This window comes from Oncorhynchus gorbuscha, linkage group LG11 (genome assembly GCF_021184085.1).
Source record: "Oncorhynchus gorbuscha isolate QuinsamMale2020 ecotype Even-year linkage group LG11, OgorEven_v1.0, whole genome shotgun sequence".
NCBI classification, from domain to species: Eukaryota; Metazoa; Chordata; class Actinopteri; order Salmoniformes; family Salmonidae; genus Oncorhynchus; species Oncorhynchus gorbuscha.
In genome coordinates, this window is record NC_060183.1 from 5,602,856 (window position 1) to 5,628,096 (window position 25,241).

At 45.0% G+C, this 25,241-nt stretch overlaps 1 pseudogene; it reads left to right on the forward strand.

The window, feature by feature from the left end:
• The window catches only part of LOC123989592, a 349,650-nt pseudogene that overhangs the window by 190,453 nt on the left and 133,956 nt on the right, over positions 1-25,241 (forward strand).

Below are 25,241 nucleotides of genomic sequence, written 5' to 3' on the forward strand. Positions count from 1 at the left end.
GTGGGCCTTGTTAGGCAGCAGCAGCGGAGGAGGATTAGTAGAGCTGGTAAAGTCTTAAAGGTCCACCTCTCCCTCCACCTCTTGGTGCTGTGAGAGGAGAGGACGGTGGGAGGGAGGGAGCCTGGGAGGGTGAGACTGTCAGAGGGGCAGGGAGACACCTGCTGGTGGCTGCCCTGAAGGACACTGTGAGGTTTGAGCTAGCTGGATGGGGCGTTGATTGTGTCTCTCCACAGTGTGGCTCTGTATTCTACTATGGACGGGACGACAAGCTGTGTGTATTTCTGTCTGTCAATGTGCTCTGCTGTGGTGCACAGGACTCTGAGGATGTCATTGTGGATGCAGAGACAGAAAGGAAAGAGAACAGTTCTGAGCTGTTAAAGGAAAGAGAACAGTTCTGAGCTGTTAAAGGAAAGAGAACAGTTCTGAGCTGTTAAAGGAAAGAGAACAGTTCTGAGCTGATAAAATGGAAGGAAAGAGAACAGTTCTGAGCTGTTAAAGGAAAGACAACAGTTCTGAGGTGTCAAAGGAAAGACAACAGTTCTGACCTGTCAAAGGAAAGACAACAGTTCTAAGCTGTCAAAGGAAAGACAACAGTTCTGAGCTGTCAAAGGAACGACAACAGTTCTGAGCTGTTAAAGGAAAGACAACAGTTCTGAGCTGTTAAAGGAAAGACAACAGTTCTGAGCTGTTAAAGGAAAGACAACAGTTCTGAGCTGTTAACGGAATGACAACAGTTCTGAGCTGATAATGATTGCGTTTACATGCACACAATATTGCAATTATTGTGGCTAGTCAGAGTAATATAATTGTTTGTTTTAAACGTTTACATGCGCTGCAAGAAGAACAAGTTCCCTAATAATGTGTCCTTTTACAATATTTTACTGAACTCTCCAGTTTAGAACTGACATATTCACAGCAACAAGTTGCTGTTTAGTTACTGATAAATACATGTGAACCTCTTCTCCGTTCTGCTCATCACCGTCTCATTCTCTTGCTGAACAGTGGAAGTGCTCCATTATAACATTTCAGGAGAGGGAGGGGTGGAGGGAGAGAGGAGAGAGAGAGGGGGGGGAGACAGTGAGTGAGAGAGAGGTAGAGAGAGAGAGAGAGGGAGAGAGGGAGAGGGGAGAGAGGGAGAGAGAGAGAAAGAGGGAGGGAGAGAGGGAGAAAGAAAGAAAGAAAGAAAGAAAGAAAGAAAGAAAGAAAGAAAGAAAGAAAGAAAAAGAAAGAGGGAGGGAGGGGGAGAAAGAGAGAGAGAGACAAAAAGAGGGAGAGAAAGAGAGGCAGAGAGAGAGGGGGCGTAGCAGGGAGAAAGAAAGAAAGAGAGACAGAGAGAGAGAGGAAGAGACAAACAGAGGGAGAGAAAGAGAGGCGGAGGGAGGGAGGGAGGGAGGGAGGGAGGGAGGGAGGGAGGAGGGAGGGAGGGAGGGAGGGAGGGAGGGAGGGAGGGAGGGAGGGAGGGAGGGAGGGAGGGAGGGAGGGAGAAAGAAAGAGAGACAGAGAGGGGGGTAGCAGGGAGAAAGAAAGAGAGACAGAGAGAGAGAGAGAGAGAGAGAGAGAGAGGGAGTGCTGCTCCAGTAGGTAGCCGTTTAAAGCTCTTGATCTGTCTAGTGGACTAGATTACCAGCCTGCAGTTAAATCCCTGGGAGCCCCTAAGTGAGCATTATCAGTATGGTGCAGTACACTTTCCTCTCTATTCCTCCTCTCTCCTCTCTATTCCTCCTCTCTCCTCTCTATTCCTCCTCTCTCCTATCTATTCCTCCTCTCTCCTCTCTATTCCTCCTCTCTCCTCTCTTTTCCTCCTCTCTCCTCTCTATTCCTCCTCTCTATTCCTCCTCTCTCCTCTCTATTCCTCCTCTCTGTTCCACCTCTCTATTCCTCCTCTCTGTATCTCCTATCTCCTCTCTATTCCTCCTGTCTATTCCTCCTCTCTATTCCTCCTCTCTCCTCTCTATTCCTCCTCTCTCCTCTCTATTCCTCCTCTCTATTCCTCCTCTCTCATCTCTATTCCTCCTCTCTATTCCTTTTATCTCCTCTCTATTCCCCCTCTCTATTCCTCCTCTCTCCTCTCTATTCCTCTTATCTCCTCTCTATTCCTCCTCTCTCCTCTCTATTCCTCCTCTCTATTCGTTTTATCTCCTCTCTATTCCCCCTCTCTATTCCTCCTCTCTCCTCTCTATTCCTCTTATCTCCTCTCTATTCCTCCTCTCTATTCCTCCTCTATATTCCTCTTATCTCCTCTTTATTCTTCCTCTCTATTCCTCTTATCTCCTCTCTATTCCTCCTCTCTATTCCTCTTATCTCCTCTTTATTCCTCCTCTCTCCTCTCTATTCCTCCTCTCTATTCCTCCTCTCTCCTCTCTAGTCCTCCTCTCTCTTCCTCCTCTCTCCTCTCTATTCCTCCTCTCTCCTCTCTACTCCTCCTCTCTCCTCTCTATTCCTCCTCTCCATTCCTCCTGTCTATTCCTCCTCTCTATTCCTCCTCTCTCCTCTCTATTCCTCCTCTCTCCTCTCTATTCCTCCTCTCTATTCCTCCTCTCTCCTCTCTATTCCCCCTCTCTATTCCTCATCCCTCCTCTCTATTCCTCTTATCTCCTCTCTATTCCTACTCTCTATTCCTCCTCTCTATTCCTCCTCTCTATTCCTCCTCTCTATTCCTCCTCTCTCCTCTCTATTCCTCTTATCTCCTCTCTATTCTTCCTCTCTATTCCTCTTATCTCCTCTCTATTCCTCCTCTCTATTCCTCCTCTCTATTCCTCTTATCTCCTCTTTATTCTGCCTCTTATCTCCTCTCTATTCCTCCTCTCTCCTCTCTATTCCTCTTATCTCCTCTCTATTCCTCCTCTCTATTCCTCTTTTCTCCTCTCTATTCTTCCTCTATTCCTCTTATCTCCTCTCTATTCCTCCTCTCTATTTCTCAACTCCTCTCTATTCCTCCTCTCTATTCCTATTTTCTCCTCTCTATTCTTCCTCTATTCCTCTTATCTCCTCTCTATTCCTCCTCTCTATTCTTCCTCTCTATTCCTCTTATCTCCTCTTTATTCTTCCTCTTATCTCCTCTCTATTCCTCCTCTCTATTCCTCCTCTCTCCTCTCTATTCCTCCTCTCTCCTCTCTATTCCTCTTATCTCCTCTCTATTCTTCCTCTCTATTTCTCAACTCCTCTCTATTCCTCCTCTCTATTCCTCTTTTCTCCTCTCTATTCTTCCTCTATCCCTCTTATCTCCTCTCTATTCCCCCCCTCTATTCCTCCTCTCTCCTCTCTATTCCTCTTTTCTCCTCTCTATTCTTCCTCTCTATTTCTCAACTCCTCTCTATTCCTCCTCCCTCCTCTCTATTTCTCAACTCCTCTCTATCCCTCCTCTCTATTCCTCTCCTCTATATTCATCCTCTCATCTCGTCTCGATTCCTCAACTGCTCTCTGTTTTTCCTCTCTCATCTTCTCCTCTATATTACTCTTCTATATTCCTCCTCTCATCTCCTCTCTATTCCTCCTCTCCTCAGGGGAGAGGTAGAGACTGAGCTGCATTTCCTATTACACTGTGACAAATACTCAGACCTCAGAGAATATTTATTTCCCAAGAATTTGAAACTATAAAAGATGAAGAAAAAAATCTAATATTTATTGGGTGAAAAGCCAAAATGTGCAGTTTTGGATGCCAAATATGTGTCCTCCTGCCACAACCTGAGGGACAGCCAGTGAAAAGTGCAAAGTAATGTCAATAATATTTCCCATCTTGTTTTGTTTTGTCTTTCATACCGGGTCATGTGTCTTCTCAGTCATGTTGACACTGGTCTACTGGTCATGACATGTTGACACTGGTCTACTACCAGGTCATGTGTCTTCTCAGTCATGTTGAGACTGGTCTACTACCAGGTCATGTGTCTTCTCAGTCATGTTGACACTGGTCTACTACCAGGTCATGTGTCTTCTCAGTCATGTTGACACTGGTCTACTACCAGGTCATGTGTCTTCTCAGTCATGTTGACACTGGTCTACTACCAGGTCATGTGTCACATGATCTACTACCAGGTCATGTGTCTTCTCAGTCATGTTGACACTGGTCTACTACCAGGTCATGTGTCTTCTCAGTCATGTTGACACTGGTCTACTACCAGGTCATGTGTCTTCTCAGTCATGTTGACACTGATCTACTACCAGGTCATGTGTCTTCTCAGTCATGTTGACACTGGTCTACTACCAGGTCATGTGTCTTCTCAGTCATGTTGACACTGGTCTACTACCAGGTCATGTGTCTTCTCAGTCATGTTGACACTGGTCTACTACCAGGTCATGTGTCTTCTCAGTCATGTTGACACTGGTCTACTACCAGGTCATGTGTCTTCTCAGTCATGTTGACACTGGTCTACTACCAGGTCATGTGTCTTCTCAGTCATGTTGATGCCAACACATCTTTACTCCTTGTCTGATTGGCTGCTATATTGATGTTCAGAATACCTTTATTTAACCAGGCAAGTCAGTTAAGAACAAATTATTATTTTCAATGACGGCCTACCAAGGAACGGTGGGTTAACTGCCTGTTCAGGGGCAGAACGTCAGCTCGGGGATTCGAGCCAGCAACCTTTGTTAAGGGCACAATGCTCTAAACACTAGGCTAACAAATTGGTTCATTTGCAATCAGAACATTAAAAACATATATATTATCTATTGTTAGATTAAACGAGTAGCTCCGGAAACACTCTTCCTCAACAAGTTCAACTGTCTGAGTTCGTTGGCGTGCCGGGTCACTTCATATCATAGAGTATAACATGGTAATAGCCACACCACAACAAACGTTTCTAAACGTTATTAAGGAAATACCTAAAAAAACTAAGTCTAGACAATTTTTAGATGGAAAATGTGGGTTATTATATTGTGTCTCAAACAACATAACAGTTGGAGCCTTATACTGAGTGGACAAAACATTAGGAACACCTGCTCTTTCCATGACACACAGACTGAGTGGACAAAACATTAGGAACACCTGCTCTTTCCATGACACACAGACTGAGTGGACAAAACATTAGGAACACCTGCTCTTTCCATGACACACAGACTGAGTGGACAAAACATTAGGAACACCTGCTCTTTCCATGACACACAGACTGAGTGGACAAAACATTAGGAACACCTGCTCTTTCCATGATACACAGACTGAGTGGACAAAACATTAGGAACACCTGCTCTTTCCATGACACACAGACTGACCAGGTGAATCCAGGTAACAGCTTTGATCCATTATTGATGTCACCTGTTAAATCCACTTCAATTGGTGTAGATGAAGGGGAGGAGACAGGTTAAAGATAAAGGGGAGGAGTCAGGTTAAAGATAAAAGGGAGGAGTCAGGTTAAAGATAAAGGGGAGGATCCGGGCTAAAGAAGGACGTTTAAGTCTTGAGACAATTGACACATGTATTGTGTTTGCGTGCCATTCAGAGGGTGAACAGACAAGACAAAATATTGAAGTGCTTTTTGAACGGGGTTATGATGGTAGGTGCCTGGTGCACCGGTTTGAACGGGGTTATGGTGGTAGGTGCCTGGTGCACCGGTTTGAACGGGGTTATGGTGGTAGGTGCCTGGTGCACCGGTTTGAACGGGGTTATGGTGGTAGGTGCCTGGTGCACCGGTTTGAACGGGGTTATGGTGGTAGGTGCACCGGTTTGAACGGGGTTATGGTAGTAGGTGCCTGGTGCACCGGTTTGAACGGGGTTATGGTGGTAGGTGCACCGGTTTGAACAGGGTATGGTAGTAGGTGCCTGGTGCACCGGTTTGAACGGGGTTATGGTGGTAGGTGCCTGGTGCACCGGTTTGAACGGGGTTATGGTGGTAGGTGCCTGGTGCACCGGTTCGAACGGGGTTATGGTGGTAGGTGCCTGGTGCACCGGTTTGAACGGGGTTATGGTGGTAGGTGCCTGGTGCACCGGTTTGAACGGGGTTATGGTGGTAGGTGCCTGGTGCACCGGTTTGAACGGGGTTATGGTGGTAGGTGCCTGGTGCACCGGTTTGAATGGGGTTATGGTGGTAGTTGCACCGGTTTGAACGGGGTTATGGTGGTAGGTGCCTGGTGCACCGGTTTGAACGGGGTTATGGTGGTAGGTGCCTGGTGCACCGGTTTGAACGGGGTTATGGTGGTAGGTGCACCGGTTTGAACGGGGTTATGGTAGTAGGTGCCTGGTGCACCGGTTTGAACGGGGTTATGGTGGTAGGTGCCTGGTGCACCGGTTTGAACGGGGTTATGGTGGTAGGTGCCGGTTTGTGTCAAGAACTGCAACGCTGCTGGGTTTTAGACACTCAACTCTTTCCCGTGTTTATCAATAATTGTCCACCACCACAAAGGACATCCAGCCAACTTGACACAACGTTGCGTTGGAGTCAACATGGGAACACTTTCCACACGTCCTAGAGCCCCGACAAAATGTCTGTAAAAGGCGGGTTGGTGCAACTTCATATCAGGAAGTGTGTTCCTAATTTTTTGAGTACTCAGTATAATTTCGCCAAAGAAAATGTCTCAGAATGAAACTAAACACTTGTAAACTACTTTAAAACTTCTCAAAAGTTTTGAACTGGCTGTATTGCAGCCATTACCAAGAAAGATACCTAACATATACCTAACATATACCTAAAATATACCTAACATATACCTAACATATACCTAACATATACCTAACATATACCTAACATATACCTAACATATAGCTAACATATACCTAACATATACCTAACATATACCTAACAGATACCTAACATATACCTAACATATACATAACATATACCTAACATATACCTAACATATAACATATACCTAACATATAACATATACCTAACATATACCTAACATATACCTAACAGATACCTAACATATACCTAACATATACATAACATATACCTAACATATACCTAACATATAACATATACCTAACATATACCTAACATATACCTAACATATACCTAACATATAGCTAACATATACCTAACATATACCTAACATATACCTAACAGATACCTAACATATACCTAACATATACCTAACATATACCTAACATATAACATATACCTAACATATACCTAACATATACCTAACATATACCTAACATATAACATATACCTAACATATACCTAACATATACCTAACATATAACATATACCTAACATATACCTAACATATACCTAACATATAACATATACCTAACATATACCTAACATATACCTAACATATAACATATACCTAACATATACCTAACATATACCTAACATATACCTAACATATAACATATACCTAACATATACCTAACATATACCTAACATATAACATATACCTAACATATACCTAACATATACCTAACATATACCTAACATATACCTAACATATACCTAACATATACCTAACATATAACATATACCTAACATATACCTAACATATACCTAACATATACCTAACATATACCTAACATATACCTAACATATAACATATACCTAACATATACCTAACATATACCTAACATATAACATATACCTAACATATACCTAACATATACCTAACATATACCTAACATATACCTAACATATACCTAACATATACCTAACATATAACATATACCTAACATATAACATATACCTAACATATACCTAACATATACCTAACATATACCTAACATATACCTAACATATACCTAACATATAACATATACCTAACATATACCTAACATATACCTAACATATAACATATACCTAACATATACCTAACATATACCTAACATATACCTAACATATACCTAACATATACCTAACATATACCTAACATATAACATATACCTAACATATACCTAACATATACCTAACATATAACATATACCTAACATATACCTAACATATACCTAACATATACCTAACATATAACATATACCTAACATATACCTAACATATACCTAACATATACCTAACATATAACATATACCTAACATATACCTAACATATACCTAACATATAACATATACCTAACATATACCTAACATATACCTAACATATAACATATACCTAACATATACCTAACATATACATAAGGTAACAGCAATAAGGTAATTGTTCCGAATAACTAAGAGTGGTGGATGGAATCGGGCGCAGAGAGCAGGGGTCTGTCGTTTATCAAATATATTACACCGGTGCAACCGGAAAATGATCCCGCCAACACACAGGGCGTATATACGTTGCCAGTCCAAAACAACAGGACAAAATAGACCAGAGAATAAAGAATAAGAAAACAAACCATCAAACACAGAGTAACAAAAAACAAGCCCGCACAAAATACCCAGCGGGCCTAGTGCCCTTAAATACCCTACAAACAAACCCTAATACAAAACAGGTGTACCCAATTAACCACTAACCAACACAAACGGAAAGGGAATCGATGGCAGCTAATAGGCCGGTGACGACGACCGCTGAGCTCCACCCGAACAGGAAGAGGCACCAAACTGGTTTGGCTCTCTCTCACTCTCTCACTCTCTCTCTCTATCTACCTCTTCCTCGCTCACTCTCTCTCTCTCTATCTCTCTCTCTCTCTCTCTCTACCTCTACCTCTACCTCTCTCACTCTCTCTGTCTCTCTCTCTCACTCTACCTCTACCTCTCTCACTCTCTCTCTCTCTCTCTCTACCTCTCTACCTCTACCTCTCTCTCTGTCTCACTCTCTCTCTCTCTACCTCTCTACCTCTACCTCTCTCTCTGTCTCTCTCTCTCTCTCTCTCTCACTCCTCTCTCTCTCTCTCTCTCTCTCTCTCTCTCTCTCTCTCTCTCTCTCTCTCTCTCTCTCTCTCTCTCTCTACCTCTCTCTCTCTCTCTCTCTACCTCTCTCTCTCTGTCTCTCTCTCTCTACCTCTACCTCTCTCTCTGTCTCTCTCTCTCTCACTCCCTCACTCCCTCTCTCTCTCTCTCTCTCTCTCTCTCTCTCTCTCTCTCTCTCTCTCTCTCTCTCTCTCACTCCCTCACTCCCTCTCTCTCTCTCTCTCTCTCTCTCTCTCTCTCTCTCTCCTCTCCTCTCTCTCTGTCTCTCTCTCTCTCACTCCCTCACTCCCTCTCTCTCTCTCTCTCTCTCTCTCTCTCTCTCTCTCTCTCTCTCTCACTCGTTCTCCTCAGTAGCATGTAAGGCAGCGGTGTTGAAGAGTGAAATGATATGCAGCCCCCGGATGATTTGACCAGCTACAATTTTATTTATTGGTTTTTAATTATTTTTATCAGCCAAAAGCCAGCAATTACCAGCTAACGGAAACTCTGGTGTGTGTGTGTGTGTGTGTGTGTGTGTGTGTGTGTGTGTGTGTGTGTGTGTGTGTGTGTGTGTGTGTGTGTGTGTGTGTGTGTGTGTGTGTGTGTGTGTGTGTGTGTGTGTGTGTGTGTGTGTGTGTGTGTGTGTGTGTTTGCACAACACTGTCTCAGTTCAGAGGCCTCTCTTCTTCCAGTGTCACTATGGTTGTGTGTCAGACAGCCAGTCAGAGAGTCAGTCAGACAGACAGTCAGACAGGCAGACAGACAGTCAGACAGCCAGTCAGACAGCCAGTCAGTCAAGTCAGACAGTGTGAGAGGCCACCGCCAGGGCTTGTTGAGAGTTTCACTGTGACTGAGAGGAATGCTGTCAAATCAATAGCTCTACCTCTCTCCTTCCACGCACCTGCCTGATCCCTCCTAACACACACTACTCACAGAGGCACAGACACACACACACAGACATACACACTGCAATATCCTGTTTTTTTCTCGTCCAGAGATCCCTAGTTTAATGTCTTTGTCTCTCTCTCTTCTCGTCCAGAGGTCACTAGTTTAATGTCTTTGTCTCTCTCTATCTTCTCGTCCAGAGGTCACTAGTTTAATGTCTTTGTCTCTCTCTCTCTTCTCGTCCAGAGGTCACTCGTTTAATGTCTTTGTCTCTCTCTTCTTCTCGTCCAGAGGTCACTAGTTTAATGTCTTTGTCAGAGGTCACTAGTTTAAAATCTTTGTCTCTCTCTCTCTTCTCGTCCAGAGGTCACTCGTTTAATGTCTTTGTCTCTCTCTCTCTTCTCGTCCAGAGGTCACTAGTTTAAAATCTTTGTCTCTCTCTCTTTTCGTCCAGAGGTCACTAGTTTAATGTCTTTGTCTCTCTCTCTCTCTTCTCGTCCAGAGGTCACTAGTTTAATGTCTTTGTCTCTCTCTCTCTCTTCTCGCCCAGAGGTCACTAGTTTAATGTTTTGCCTCTCTCTCTTCTCGTCCAGAGGTCACTAGTTTAATGTTTTTCTCTTCTTCTCGTCCAGAGGTCACTAGTTTAATGTCTTTGTCTCTCTCTCTCTTCTCGTCCAGAGGTCACTAGTTTAATGTCTTTGTCTCTCTCTCTTCTCATCCAGAGGTTACTAGTTTAATGTCTTTGTCTCTCTCTCTCTTCTCGTCCAGAGGTCACTAGTTTAATGTCTTTGTCTCTCTCTCTCTTCTCGTCCAGAGGTCACTAGTTTAATGTCTTTGTCTCTCTCTCTTCTCATCCAGAGGTCACTAGTTTAATGTCTTTGTCTCTCTCTCTCTCTTCTCGTCCAGAGGTCACAAGTTTAATGTCTTTGTCTCTCTCTCTCTTCTCGTCCAGAGGTCACTAGTTTAATGTCTTTGTGTCTCTCTCTTCTCTTCCAGAGGTCACTAGTTTAATGGCTGGAAGGTAGAGGTCAAAGAGGGACATAATGACCTCCATTCCTTCGATGGACAGGCACATACAGCAGACCAACGACCGTCTGTTATGTATCAAACAGGTGAGTTTCCAACATGGTCCCTGATGGACGCACGTCAAACAGCAGAGAGCAACATTAATGCATCTGTATTTCATTTGGTCAAAGAAAATTCACTAACTAGTGTTTATAAATAGATACAGCAGCATTTCCCAGACTGGATCCTGGGGACCCCAACGGGGGACTTTTCTCAGGCTTTCGCCTGCAACATCAGTTCTGTTGTACTCACAGACAATATTTTTACAGTTTTGGAAACTTTAGAGTGTTTTCTATCCAAAGCTGTAAATTATATGCATATTCCAGCATCTTGTCCTGACAAAATATCCTGTTTACTACGGGACCGAAATGCAGCGTGGTGGTTACTCATGTCTTTAATGAAACAAATGACGATACATGAAATAACTTAATAAAGAACGTAATGAACCCACGAAATACACAGTGAAACCCAGGCTACCTAAATACGGTTCCCTATCAGAGACAACGAGAATCACCTGACTCTGATTGAGAACCGCCTCAGGCAGCCAAGCCTAAACTAGACACACCCCTAATCAACCACAATCCCAATGCCTACAAAAACCCCAATACGACAACACAATAAACCCATGTCACACCCTGGCCTGAACAAATATATAACGAAAACACAAAATACAATGACCAAGGCGTGACAGAACCCCCCCCCCCCCTAAGGTGCGGACTCCCGGACGCACCTCACAACCATAGGGAGGGTCCGGGTGGGCGTCTGTCCATGGATCCACCCTCGCCGCCGACCATGGCCTAATAGTCCTCACCCAGAACCCCACTGAACTGAGGGGCAGCTCGTGACTGAGGGGCAGCTCGGGACTGAGGGGCAGCTCGGGACTGAGGGGCAGCTCGGGACTGAGGGGCAGCTCGGGACTGAGGCAGCTCGGGACTGAGAGGAAGCTCGGGACGGAGGGGCAGCTCGGGACGGAGGGGCAGCTCGGGACTGAGGGACAGCTCGGGACTGAGGGGTAGCCCGGGACTGAAGGGTAGCCCGGGACTGAAGGGTAGCCCGGGACTGAGGGGAAGCCCAGTACTGAGAGGAAGCCCAGTACTGAGAGGAAGCCCAGTACTGAGGGGAAGCCCAGTACTGAGAGAAAGCCCAGTACTGAGAGGAAGCCCAGTACTGAGAGGAAGCCCAGTACTGAGATGAAGCTCAGGCAGGTAGTAGGCTCCGGTAGATCCTGGCTGGCTGGCGGATCTGGGAGAGTCTGGCTGACTGGCAGATCTGGAAGAGTCTGGCTGACTGGCGGATCTGGAAGAGTCTGGTTGACTGGCGGATCTGGAAGAGTCTGGCTGACTGGCGGATCTGGAAGAGTCTGGCTGACTGGCGGATCTGGAAGAGTCTGGCTGACTGGCGGATCTGGAAGAGTCTGGCTGACTGGCGGATCTGGAAGAGACTGGTTGACTGGCAGATCTAGAAGAGTCTGGTTGACTGGCAGATCTAGAAGATCATGGCTGACTGGCGGATCTAGCTGTTCTATGCAGACTGACAGCTCTGGCTGCTCCATGCAGACTGGCAGCTCCTTGCAGACTGACAGCTCCTTGCAGACTGACAGCTCTGGCTGCTCCATGCAGACTGACAGCTCCTTGCAGACTGGCAGCTCCTTGCAGACTGACAGCTCTGGCTTGCAGACTGACTGGCAGCTCAGCTTGCAGACTGAGCAGCTCTGGCTGCTCCATGCAGACAGCTGCAGACTGGCAGCTCTGGACTGCAGCTCTGGCTGCTCCATGCAGGCTGACAGCTCCTTGCAGACTGGCAGCTCCTTGCAGACTGGCAGCTGCCCATGCAGACTGGCAGCTCTGGCTGCTCCATGACTGAGCTCTGGCTGCTCACAGCTCTGGCTGCTTCATGCAGAGACTGGCAGCTGACAGCTTGCAGACTGACAGCTCTGGCTGCTCCATGCAGGCTGACAGCTCCTTGCAGACTGGCAGCTCCTTGCAGACTGACAGCTCTGGCTGCTTCATGCAGATTGACAGCTGATGCAGCTGACAGCTCTGGCATGACTGACAGCTCCTTGCAGACTGACAGCTCTGGCTGCTCCATGCAGACTGACAGCTCTGGCTGCTTCATGCAGATTGACAGCTGATGCAGGCTGACAGCTTGCTGCTCCATGACTGACAGCTCTGGCTGCTCCTTGCAAACTGACAGCTCTGGCTGCTTCATGCACTTAATAAATACAAAAACAACAAACGGAACGTGAAAACCTAATACAGCCTGTCTGGTGAACAACTACACAGAGACAGGAACAATCACCGACAAAATACACAGTGAAACCCAGGCTACCTAAATACGATTCCCTATCAGAGACAACAATAATCACCTGACTCTATATATAACGAAAACACAAAATACAATGACCAAGGCGTGACACCCTCGTCACAATTTAAAGAAGGAATGAGATTCCACAAATGAACTTTTAACAAGGTACACCTGTTAATTAAAATGCATTCCAGTTGACTACCTCATGAAGCTGGTTGAGAGAATGCCAAGAGTGTGCAAAGCTGTTTCAAAATAGTTGCGTTTATACTCTTAGTTTTATATTTTATTTTTTTAAATCCCTTTTTCTCCCCAATTTCATGGTATCCAATTGGTAGTTACAGTCTTGTCTCATTGCCGTTACGGATTCAGGAGAGGGGAAGGACCGTGTGTCCACCGAAATGTGTCGGAGAAAGAACCTGGTGAACGTGTCAGCGTGCACTGCACCCGGCCAACCACAGGAGTCGCTAGAGAGCGATGGGACAAGAACATCCCTACTGGCCAAACCCTCCCCTAACCTGGACGACGCTGGGCCAAACCCTCCCCTAACCCGGACGACGCTGGGCCAAACCCTCCCCTAACCTGGACGACGCTGGGCCAAACCCTCCCCTAACCTGGACGACGCTGGGCCAATTGTGCGCCGCCCCGTGGGTCTCCTGGTTGCGGACCGCTGCGACAGAACTTGGAATCTCACAGCACTGCGCCACTAGTGTTCAGTGTAATATAACAGAAGAGTAGAAAATCCCCAAATACAGACAAATCAAAGCTGATACAGACCCAAGACTATTCCAAGATATAATCAAAAGCACCAAAAGTGCTTCTACAAAGTATTGACTCAGGGGTGTGAATACTTATGTAAATGAGCTATTTCTTTATTTCAATTTCAAACTCAGAAAACAAGTTTTCACATTGTCATTATGGTGTGTTCTCATCATGTGTACTTTCATCGTAATTTATTTCATCTGTAGCCTAATAAACAACATGTTTTCTAGAGTGACTCCAACTTTACTTCCATACGATGGCTATTATATCAATATTTTAACATTGAAAAAAATTCCCATCGTACATTAATTTTACAGACTCAAAAAGATCCCACCGTGTCAAACTAACAAATTATCCGTCTGCATTTATAAAAACGTACCGGAACTTCCTGTTTCCATCAAGCTGTTGTGATTTTTTTGCTTTTACAGACTTTACTCACATAAAAGCTACGGATGTAAACGTGGCTGAATCAGTCAATCAATTAGTCAGCTAACAATTTTTTACATTCGCAGGTTAGCCTAGCAAGCTATCTAAACGTGTAGTAATCATTTTTTAACATTAGCAGGTTAGCCTAGCAAGCTACCTAAACGTGTAGTAATCATTTGTTTACATTAGCAGGTTAGCCCTGCAAGCTATCTAAACGTGTAGTAATCATTTGTTTACATTAGCAGGTTAGCCTAGCAAGCTACCTAAACGTGTAGTAATCATTTTTTTACATTAGCAGGTTAGCCTAGCAAGCTATCTAAACATGTAGTAATCATTTTTTTACATTAGCAGGTTAGCAGGTTAGCCTAGCAAGCTATCTAAACGTGTAGTAATCATTTGTTTACATTAGCAGGTTAGCAGGTTAGCCTAGCAAGCTATCTAAACGTGTAGTAATCATTTGTTTACATTAGCAGGTTAGCAGGTTAGCCTAGCAAGCTATCTAAATGTGTAGTAATCATTTTTTTACATTAGCAGGTTAGCCGTTTAGCAGGTTAGCCTAGAAAGCTACCTAAACGTGTAGTAATCATTTTTTAACATTAGCAGGTTAGCCTAGCAAGCTATCTAAACGTGTAGTATTTTTTTTTACATTAGCAGGTTAGCAGGTTAGCCCTGCAAGCTATCTAAACGTGTAGTAATCATTTTTTTACATTAGCAGGTTAGCAGGTTAGCCTAGCAAGCTATCTAAACGTGTAGTAATCATTTGTTTACATTAGCAGGTTAGCAGGTTAGCCTAGCAAGCTATCTAAACATGTAGTAATCATTTTTTTTACATTAGCAGGTTAGCAGGTTAGCAGGTTAGCCTAGCAAGCTATCTAAACGTGTAGTAATCATTTTTTTTACATTAGCAGGTTAGCAGGTTAGCAGGTTAGCCTAGCAAGCTACCTAAACGTGTAGTAATCATGGCTGAATACCAACCTGGCAGGCCACGTGCTCAGGGGCCCCGAACATCACTCAGATAGCATAAGTCATGGCAATATGAGTAGAATTGCAGAAAATGTGGTTTAAAATGTTTTTAAAAAAGATTCTTTCCACCACATGGTAAAATGGGTAGAATTGCATTAAACTTGCTTTAAAACAGCAACATTTTATTTCAATTGTGTAGAACTGGCCATCAAGAGGACCACCCACACCTAACCAAATCTAATTGGTCAATACATAGGGAATAGGGAGCCAATTAGGACACAGGTTGAAGATAAATAAATACAGGTTATCTGTTCACAATAATGTGATCTGTGCTTTTGTCTCTGTTTCTATGGGTTGTTATGTACACCACTCAAAACACTGTAGCATTTAATGTTGTAATATCACTGTATAAACACATGAGGCGAGATGGACTTTAATACATGATGTCTCATGGGGTGGGGAGGGGGGGCAGAGCTACTGCTGTTGCAATGCATTCTGGGCTGCTGCTGCTGCTGCTGCTGTGCTAAGTGAGCGAGTTTATCCGGATGACACACACACACACACACACACACACACACACACACACACACACACACACACACACACACACACACACACACACACACACACACACACACACACACACACACACACACACACACACACACACACACACACACACACACACACACACACAGAGAGAGAGAGAGTAGCACAACAGTTGTGGTCGGTGCCATTAAAGATGAGGGAGCACGGCCTTATTTCTATTACAGCATATTGGATAACTGTCGTTCATATTCCATTCACCCAGTTCAATGTAACATCGATATGTTTAGGCTACTACACAATACTCACATTTCCCCTTTATCCATCATGAGGTTGCTACAACCTATGAATGAACGTTTACAATGTAGGTGCACACAGGTTGAGAGAATTTTGAGTAAATTAGGTGAAAGATATTGACACATTCAATACAGACTTGCCTGCATCTAGCTGACCTAGGGTGTAGTCATTAGTCCAACAGTATCACCTCTTGCCTGCATCTAGCTGACCTAGGGTGTAGTCATTAGTCCAACAGTATCACCTCTTGCCTGCATCTAGCTGACCTAGGGTGTAATCATTAGGCCAACAGTATCACCTCTTGCCTGCATCTAGCTGACCTAGGGTGTAGTCATTAGTCCAACAGTATCACCTCTGACCTGCATCTAGCTGACCTAGGGTGTAGTCATTAGTCCAACAGTATCACCTCTTGCCTGCATCTAGCTGACCTAGGGTGTAATCATTAGGCCAACAGTATCACCTCTTACCTGCATCTAGCTGACCTAGGGTGTAATCATTAGTCCAACAGTATCACCTCTTGCCTGCATCTAGCTGACCTAGGGTGTAATCATTAGTCCAACAGTATCACCTCTTGCCTGCATCTAGCTGAACTAGGGTGTAGTCATTAGTCCAACAGTATCACCTCTTGCCTGCATCTAGCTGACCTAGGGTGTAATCATTAGTCCAACAGTATCACCTCTTGCCTGCATCTAGCTGACCTAGGGTGTAATCATTAGTCCAGTCTTGCCTGCATCTAGCTGATCTAGGGTGTAGTCATTAGTCCAACAGTATCACCTCTTACCTGCATCTAGCTGACCTAGGGTGTAATCATTAGTCCAGTCTTGCCTGCATCTAGCTGACCTAGGGTGTAATCATTAGTCCAGACTTGCCTGCATCTAGATGATCTAGGGTGTAATCATTAGGCCAACAGTATCACCTCTTGCCTGCATCTAGCTGATCTAGGGTGTAATCATTAGTCCAACAGTATCACCTCTTGCCTGCATCTAGCTGACCTAGGGTGTAATCATTAGGCCAACAGTATCACCTCTTGCCTGCATCTAGCTGACCTAGGGTGTAGTCATTAGTCCAACAGTATCACCTCTTGCCTGCATCTAGCTGACCTAGGGTGTAATCATTAGGCCAACAGCATCACCTCTTGCCTGCATCTAGCTGACCTAGGGTGTAGTCATTAGGCCAACAGCATCACCTCTTGCCTGCATCTAGCTGACCTAGGGTGTAGTCATTAGTCCAACAGTATCACCTCTTGCCTGCATCTAGCTGACCTAGGGTGTAATCATTAGGCCAACAGTATCACCTCTTGCCTGCATCTAGCTGACCTAGGGTGTAATCATTAGGCCAACAGCATCACCTCTTGCCTGCATCTAGCTGACCTAGGGTGTAATCATTAGTCCAACAGTATCACCTCTTGCCTGCATCTAGCTGACCTAGGGTGTAATCATTAGGCCAACAGTATCACCTCTTGCCTGCATCTAGCTGACCTAGGGTGTAGTCATTAGTCCAACAGTATCACCTCTTCCCTGCATCTAGCTGACCTAGGGTGTAATCATTAGGCCAACAGCATCACCTCTTGCCTGCATCTAGCTGACCTAGGGTATAGTCATTAGGCCAACAGCATCACCTCTTGCCTGCATCTAGCTGACCTAGGGTGTAGTCATTAGTCCAACAGTATCACCTCTTGCCTGCATCTAGCTGACCTAGGGTGTAATCATTAGGCCAACAGCATCACCTCTTGCCTGCATCTAGCTGACCCAGGGTGTAGTCATTAGGCCAACAGCATCACCTCTTGCCTGCATCTAGCTGACCTAGGGTGTAATCATTAGGCCAACAGTATCACCTCTTGCCTGCATCTAGCTGACCTAGGGTGTAATCATTAGGCCAACAGTATCACCTCTTGCCTGCATCTAGCTGACCTAGGGTGTAGTCATTAGTCCAGACTTGCCTGCATCTAGCTGACCTAGGGTGTAATCATTAGTCCAGACTTGCCTGCATCTAGCTGACCTAGGGTGTAATCATTAGTCCAGACTTGCCTGCATCTAGCTGACCTAGGGTGTAATCATTAGTCCAGACTTGCCTGCATCTAGCTGACCTAGGGTGTAATCATTAGTCCAGACTTGCCTGCATCTAGCTGACCTAGGGTGTAATCATTAGTCCAGACTTGCCTGCATCTAGCTGACCTAGGGTGTAATCATTAGTCCAGACTTGCCTGCATCTAGCTGACCTAGGGTGTAATCATTAGGCCAACAGTATCACCTCTTGCCTGCATCTAGCTGACCTAGGGTGTAATCATTAGGCCAACAGTATCACCTCTTGCCTGCATCTAGCTGACCTAGGGTGTAATCATTAGTCCAGACTTGCCTGCATCTAGCTGACCTAGGGTGTAATCATTAGTCCAGACTTGCCTGCATCTAGCTGACCTAGGGTGTAATCATTAGTCCAGACTTGCCTGCATCTAGCTGACCTAGGCAATCATTAGGCCAACAGTATCACCTCTTGCCTGCATCTAGTGTAATCATTAGGCCAACAGTATCACCTCTTGCCTGCATCTAGCTGACCTAGGGTGTAATCATTAGGCCCAACTTTTGCAAACGAGAGTTTCTATTGGACAACTTCGGGTATGTCTATCCGCATTTCATTTCTGTTTTTCAACAGAATCGGCCAAATGAACACACGCAGTTCACTTACGTAGCAGCCACGTACATATAATCCCTTTGCTCGTAGTATACAGCGCTTTCAGGAAAGTATTCAGACCCCGTGACTTTTTCTCCATTTTTTGTTACGTTACAGCCTTATTCTAAAAATGGATTCAATTGTTTTTTGCTTTACGTCCTCAATCAACACACAATTCCCCATAATGACAAAGCAAAAAAAAACTCAAATAGCACATTTGAAGGGTAATAGACTACATGTTATGAAGGGTAATAGACTACATGTTATGATGGGTAAAATACTAAATGTTATGAAGGGTAATAGACTAAATGTTATGAAGGGTAATAGATGAGGTGTTATGAAGGGTAATAGATTAGGTGTTATAAAGGGGGTAATAGACTAAATGTTATGAAGGGTAATAGATGAGGTGTTATGAAGGGTTATAGACTAAATGTTATGAAGGGTAATAGACTAAATGTTATGAAGGGTTATAGACTAAATGTTATGAAGGGTAATAGACTAAATGTTATGAAGGGTAATAGATGAGGTGTTATGAAGGGTTATAGACTAAATGTTATGAAGTGTAATAGATGAGGTGTTATGAAGGATAATAGATTAGGTGTTATAAAGGGGGTAATAGACTAAATGTTATGAAGGGTAATAGATGAGGTGTTATAAAGGGGGTAATAGACTAAATGTTATGAAGGGTAATAGATTAGGTGTTATAAAGGGGGTAATAGACTAAATGTTATGAAGGGTAATAGATTAGGTGTTATAAAGGGGGTAATAGACTAAATGTTATGAAGGGTAATAGACTAAATGTTATGAAGGGTAATAGATGAGGTGATATGAAGGGTAATAGATTAGTTGTTATGAAGGGTAATAGATGAGGTGTTATGAAGGGGGTAATAGACTTAATATATTTATGTTGATTAAACCCTTGATACAGGCTAATAGGGGCGGCAGGGTAGCCTAGTGGTTAGAGCGTTGGACTAGTAACCGGAAGGTTGCAAGTACAAATCTGTCGTTCTGCCCCTGAACGGGCAGTTAACCCCACTGTTCCTAGGCCGTCATTGAAAATGATAATACACGCTAATTTGTCAATCGTTTTGTCTGTAAGGCGGCTGCATCCCGAGACATACATCACAGTATCAGTCAGTCTTTCTCTGTGTCTCTCCGTGTCTCTCCGTGTCTCTCCGTGTCTCTCCGTGTCTCACTCTCTGTGTATTTCTGGCTGTTGTGGAGTGTGTAAACATGTTGGAGCAGTCTCCCGCCCAGGGGATAGTGGGTATGTCTCTTGGCCACTAGTTAGGCTTGATTGGTGGGTTTTGGCTGGAGAAAGAGGCAACATCTGGCAGTGTCAAGCGAGAGAGCAGAGAGAGCAGAGAGAGCAGAGAGAGCAGCAGACGTTAACACACTTGGTGTGACCAATTGTTCTGAGTGCAAAGAACAGTAATCACTACAAGCCACAGTGATAATGGTGTTGAACAGTAATCACTACAAGCCACAGTGATAATGGTGTTGAACAGTAATCACTACAAGCCACAGTGATAATGGTGTTGAACAGTAATCACTACAAGCCACAGTGATAATGGTGTTGAACAGTAATCACTACAAGCCACAGTAATAATGGTGTTGAACAGTAATCACTACAAGCCACAGTGATAATGGTGTTGACCAGTAATCACTACAAGCCACAGTGATAATGGTGTTGAACAGTAATCACTACAAGCCACAGTGATAATGGTGTTGAACAGTAATCACTACAAGCCACAGTGATAATGGTGTTGATCAGTAATCACTACAAGCTACAGTGATAATGGTGTTGAACAGTAATCACTACAAGCCACAGTGATAATGGTGTTGAACAGTAATCACTACAAGCCACAGTGATAATGGTGTTGATCAGTAATCACTACAAGCTACAGTGATAATGGTGTTGAACAGTAATCACACATCTACCTCTCTCTTCTCTCTCTCTCTCTCTCTCTCTCTCTCTCTCTCTACATCTCATCTCTCTCCTCTCCATCTCCTCTCTCTCTCCTCTCCATCTCTCCTCTCTCTCTCTCTCCTCTCCATCTCTCCTCTCTCTCTCTCCTCTCCATCTCTCTCTCTCTCTCTCTCTCTCTCTCTCTCTCTCTCTCTCCTCTCCATCTCCTCTCTCTCTCCTCTCCTCTCCATCTCTCTCTCTCTCCTCTCCATCTCTCCTCCTCTCCATCTCCTCTCTCTCTCCTCTCCTCTCTCTCTCTCTCTCTCCTCTCCATCTCCTCTCTCTCTCTCTCTCTCTCTCTCTCTCTCTCTCTCTCTCTCTCTCTCTCTCTCTCTCTCTCCTCTCCATCTCTCTCTCTCTCCTCTCATCTACCTCTCTCTCCCCCTCCCCCCATCCTTGGTACACTGATTGAGTGTGTGTTTATCTTCCAGTCTAATCTATATTTAGCATCTCTGAATGTGAGTTTCTCCAGAGCTGACTCTATCCAACAGCAGGATTCACATGCTCTTAACCCCCTACACACGCACGCACGCACGCACACACACACACACACACACACACACAGTGCACAAACATACACCCGCCCCTACCCTGAACAAAGATTTACTCCGCAGGGAAATGGTCTCCACATGAAATACACACAAGACTGGTTTCATCTGGCCCTTGTCAAACGCTGCCTTTACCAATGGATATGGAGGCTAATCAAATGCTGACCTCTACTGCCACCTAAAGAGAAGACAAACCTTCTGACTGTAACTAGTCTGCTGCTTTTCCCCCCTTCCTGTCTCTTACAGAGGAGAGGAACAGACCTGGTTTGAAATAGTATTTAGAAATCATTTAAAATACTCGGATCTGGGCTCGATTGAGCCCGCCTGGTGTCAAACTGAACCAATAGAATAGAACTGTGAAACTGCAAAGCAAACCCGGTCCACCTGGCTCTTCGTGCAGGCTAGAGCAAACGCCGACGGTAATTGAAATATGTTGAATACTGATTGAACCCAGGTGGTGTTGGAGGAGTTGGAATCAAAGCAAGCATCTTCAGTTCAACATGACAAGCTGCGCTGTGTGCCTTTTGATGCTGCTTAGCTGTGGACCGGGTTTCTTATGTGTAACCTAGCAAGCACACCACAAAGGGAAAAGCAGTGTGTGAGTATAATCTCTCTGCAGAAAGGCAATAAACTGCTTCAGAGAGGAGAGGAGAAGAGAAGAGAGGAGAGAGATGCCTTATTGTCCCTTTATTTAACTAGGGATTTAATCATATTGAGATTGACATCTGTTTTAATCTGGGATTTAATCACATTGAGATTGACATCTGTTTTTTAAATAAATTAGCCATGGATCACTTAAAGTGAGTTGAGACAATGTGGTCGTGTCGTGAGTGACTGACTGTGTGAGTGATATAGTGACATTCTCTGCCTGATCTGCTGTTCTCTTGGTCACCTGAAGTTGTCCACCGGTAGTCTCTGGTTATCTGGTGTACAGAACCAGAGGAACAGAGGAACAGCTTTACTGGTGTACAGAAACAGAGGAACAGCTTTACTGGTGTTCAGAAACAGAGGAACAGCTTTACTGGTGTACAGAACCAGAGAAACAGAGGAACAGCTTTACTGGTGTACAGAAACAGAGGAACAGCTTTACTGGTGTTCAGAAACAGAGGAACAGCTTTACTGGTGTACAGAAACAGAGGAACAGCTTTACTGGTGTTCAGAAACAGAGGAACAGCTTTACTGGTGTTCAGAAACAGAGGAACAGAGGAACAGCTTTACTGATGTACAGAACCAGAGGAACAGCTTTACTGATGTACAGAAGCAGAGGAACAGAGGAACAGCTTTACTGATGTACAGAACCAGAGGAACAGCTTTACAGATGTACAGAACCAGAGGAACAGCTTTACTGGTGTACAGAACCAGAGGAACAGAGGAACAGCTTTACTGGTGTACAGAACCAGAGGAACAGAGGAACAGCTTTACTGGTGTACAGAACCAGAGGAACAGAGGAACAGCTTTACTGGTGTACAGAACCAGAGGAACAGCTTTACTGGTGTACAGAACCAGAGGAATAGAGGAACAGAGGAACAGCTTTACTGGTGTACAGAACCAGAGGAACAGCTTTACTGGTGTACAGAACCAGAGGAACAGAGGAACAGCTTTACTGGTGTACAGAACCAGAGGAACAGAGGAACAGCTTTACTGGTGTTCAGAAACAGAGGAACAGCTTTACTGATGTATAGAACCAGAGGAACAGAGGAACAGCTTTACTGGTGTACAGAACCAGAGGAACAGCTTTACTGATGTACAGAACCAGAGGAACAGAGGAACAGCTTTACTGGTGTACAGAACCAGAGGAACAGAGGAACAGCTTTACTGGTGTTCAGAACCAGAGGAACAGCTTTACTGATGTATAGAACCAGAGGAACAGAGGAACAGCTTTACTGGTGTACAGAACCAGAGGAACAGAGGAACAGCTTTACTGGTGTACAGAACCAGAGGAACAGAGGAACAGCTTTACTGGTGTACAGAACCAGAGGAACAGAGGAACAGCTTTACTGGTGTTCATAAACAGAGGAACAGAGGAACAGCTTTACTGGTGTTCATAAACAGAGGAACAGAGGAACAGCTTTACTGGTGTTCATAAACAGAGGAACAGAGGAACAGCTTTACTGGTGTTCATAAACAGAGGAACAGCTTTACTGCTGTACAGAACCAGAGGAACAGAGGAACAGCTTTACTGGTGTTCATAAACAGAGGAACAGAGGAACAGCTTTACTGGTGTTCATAAACAGAGGAACAGCTTTACTGATGTACAGAAACAGAGGAACAGCTCTACTGGTGTTCAGAAACAGAGGAACAGCTTTACTGGTGTTCAGAAACAGAGGAACAGCTTTACTGGTGTACAGAACCAGAGGAACAGAGGAACAGCTTTACTGGTGTACAGAACCAGAGGAACAGAGGAACAGCTTTACTGGTGTACAGAACCAGAGGAACAGAGGAACAGCTTTACTGGTGTTCAGAAACAGAGGAACAGCTTTACTGGTGTACAGAACCAGAGGAACAGCTTTATTAACACAATGTTCTGGAAGAATGTATATATACATATATATATATATATATATATAGAATATTGGATGTGCACCTTATTTTTTATGTTTATTCATTTACATTACATTTAAGTCATTTAGCAGACGCTCTTATCCAGAGCGACTTACAAATTGGTGCATTCACCATGACATCCAGTGGGACAGTCACTTAACAATAGTGCATCTAAAACTTAGGGGGGGTGGGGTGAGAGGGATTACTTAACCTATCCTAGGTATTCCTTAAAGAGGTGGGGTTTCAGGTGTCTCCGGAAGGTGGTGATTGACTCCGCTGTCCTGGCGTCGTGAGGGAGTTTGTTCCACCATTGGGGGGCCAGGGCAGCGAACAGTTTTGACTGGGCTGAGCGGGAGCTGTACTTCCTCAGTGGTAGGGAGGCGAGCAGGCCAGAGGTGGATGAACGCAGTGCCCTTGTTTGGGTGTAGGGCCTGATCAGAGCCTGGAGGTACTGAGGTGCCGTTCCCCTCACAGCTCCGTAGGCAAGCACCATGGTCTTGTAGCGGATGCGAGCTTCAACTGGAAGCCAGTGGAGAGAACGGAGGAGCGGGGTGACGTGAGAGAACTTGGGAAGGTTGAACACCAGACGGGCTGCGGCGTTCTGGATGAGTTGAAGGGGTTTAATGGCACAGGCAGGGAGCCCAGCCAACAGCGAGTTGCAGTAATCCAGACGGGAGATGACAAGTGCCTGGATTAGGACCTGCGCCGCTTCCTGTGTGAGGCAGGGTCGTACTCTGCGGATGTTGTAGAGCATGAACCTACAGGAACGGGCCACCGCCTTGATGTTAGTTGAGAACGACAGGGTGTTGTCCAGGATCACGCCAAGGTTCTTGGCGCTCTGGGAGGAGGACACAATGGAGTTGTCGACCGTGATGGCGAGATCATGGAACGGGCAGTCCTTCCCCGGGAGGAAGAGCAGCTCCGTCTTGCCGAGGTTCAGCTTGAGGTGGTGATCCGTCATCCACACTGATATGTCTGCCAGACATGCAGAGATGCGATTTCGCCACCTGGTCATCAGAAGGGGGAAAGGAGAAGATTAATTGTGTGTCGTCTGCATAGCAATGATAAGAGAGACCATGTGAGGTTATGACAGAGCCAAGTGACTTGGTGTATAGCGAGAATAGGAGAGGGCCAAGAACAGAGCCCTGGGGGACACCAGTGGTGAGAGCGCGTGGTGAGGAGACAGATTCTCGCCACGCCACCTGGTAGGAGCGACCTGTCAGGTAGGACGCAATCCAAGCGTGGGCCGCACCGGAGATGCCCAACTCGGAGAGAGGAGGATCTGATGGTTCACAGTATCGAAGGCAGCCGATAGATCTAGAAGGATGAGAGCAGAGGAGAGAGAGTTAGCTTTAGCAGTGCGGAGCGCCTCCGTGATACAGAGGAGAGCAGTCTCAGTTGAATGACTAGTCTTGAAACCTGACTGATTTGGATCAAGAAGGTCATTCAGAGAGAGATAGCGGGAGAGCTGGCCAAGGACGGCACGTTCAAGAGTTTTGGAGAGAAAAGAAAGAAGGGA